Source organism: Lactuca saligna, chromosome 4 (assembly GCF_052625555.1).
Source record: "Lactuca saligna cultivar CGN05327 chromosome 4, ASM5262555v1, whole genome shotgun sequence".
Taxonomy (NCBI): Eukaryota; Viridiplantae; Streptophyta; class Magnoliopsida; order Asterales; family Asteraceae; genus Lactuca; species Lactuca saligna.
The window spans coordinates 209,114,112-209,115,364 of NC_136420.1; the positions used below are offsets into that span (position 1 = coordinate 209,114,112).

Below are 1,253 nucleotides of genomic sequence, written 5' to 3' on the forward strand. Positions count from 1 at the left end.
CCCGGTCTTCTTTCATTCACTTGATGTGCAAGCTGTCCCAGCTGTTTCTCAATGTTGAGAATGGATGCTTGCTGATTCTTCAACATGTTTCTGGTTTCTTGCATTGCTACATCATGATCATTGTGTCTTTTTTTGGACGCGGTTATGAATCTTGTGAGCATATCTTCTAAATTGGCCTTCTTTTCCATCACCGGCTCTTCCTTTTGATAGAATCCCCTCTCCCTCTGTTTGTATTTCTCCTCCTTAGCCTTTTTATATTCTTCGTATGGGAGCCATTCCTTCTTCGGTTTCCTCCAATCTTCATCGTATCTATCACCACTGGAATAAAATACTTCAGCCTTTTTATTTCCGTTTTCGTCTCGATCACAATCCTTGGTTAGGTGGGGGCCGCCACAATTTTCGCATCCTACCCTAATAGCATGGATTGTTTGATCCATTTTCGTCATTCTTCGGTCTAGGCTATCGAGTTTAGCTATTACTGCCGCCATGCTATCGTTCACCGAGTTCACTGCTCCACGACTCACTTCGTTCCTCGGATTGTGGTATTCTCTAGAATGCTTGGAGAATTCTTCAATTAATTCCTTTATTTCCGGAGGCGGCTTTCTGGTGAGCGGGCCTTGTGAATCGAGTAGTTGCCTTGTGGTGACATTAACTCCATCGTAAAAGATGGAGACCTCTTGTTGACTATTAAGGTCATGATGTGGGCAATTTCTAAGTAGGCTCTTGTACCTTTTCCAAGCTTCATAAAGAGATTCTCCGGGTTGTTGCTCGAAGTTGGCAATGGCTTTCTTTAGCTTGGCTATCTTGGAAGGTGGGCAAAAATGGTCTATGAACTCTTCTTTCATCTTGGCCCATGTGGTGACCGATCCGAGAGGAAGTGACTTTAACCAATCTTTTGCAGCTCCTTTAAATGTGACAGGAAGCATGCGTAGTAGCTGGATCTCGCGAGGCACATTGGGTGCATTGAAGTAATCAGCCACATCATTTACTTCATCCAAGTGCTTATAGGCGTCTTCGTGATCTCTCCCGTGAAAAGGGATTTCCTTGAGTTGAGCGAGAATATGGACCTTTAGCTCAAAATTAGCGGTAGCGGGAATTGTGGGTTGCACAAGTCCCGGGCCGGTGTCATCACGCATCCTCTTCTTCCATTCCCCCATGGGGATTTCATCAATATTAGCCATAGCGGTGGCTAAATCGTCTTCAAATTCGGATGCGTGCTCGTACGTGGGTACGTTTTCTTCCTCGGTCTCGTA

At 45.0% G+C, this 1,253-nt stretch overlaps 1 non-coding gene across 1 annotated transcript; it reads left to right on the plus strand.

Annotated features, from left to right (window-relative positions):
• The first annotated feature begins 690 nt into the window (after nt 1-690).
• LOC145044712 (small nucleolar RNA R71) lies at nt 691-797 on the plus strand. The gene has a single exon (XR_013681657.1). It is a non-coding gene; the product is annotated as a small nucleolar RNA R71 (small nucleolar RNA).
• Nucleotides 798-1,253: the final 456 nt, after the last annotated feature.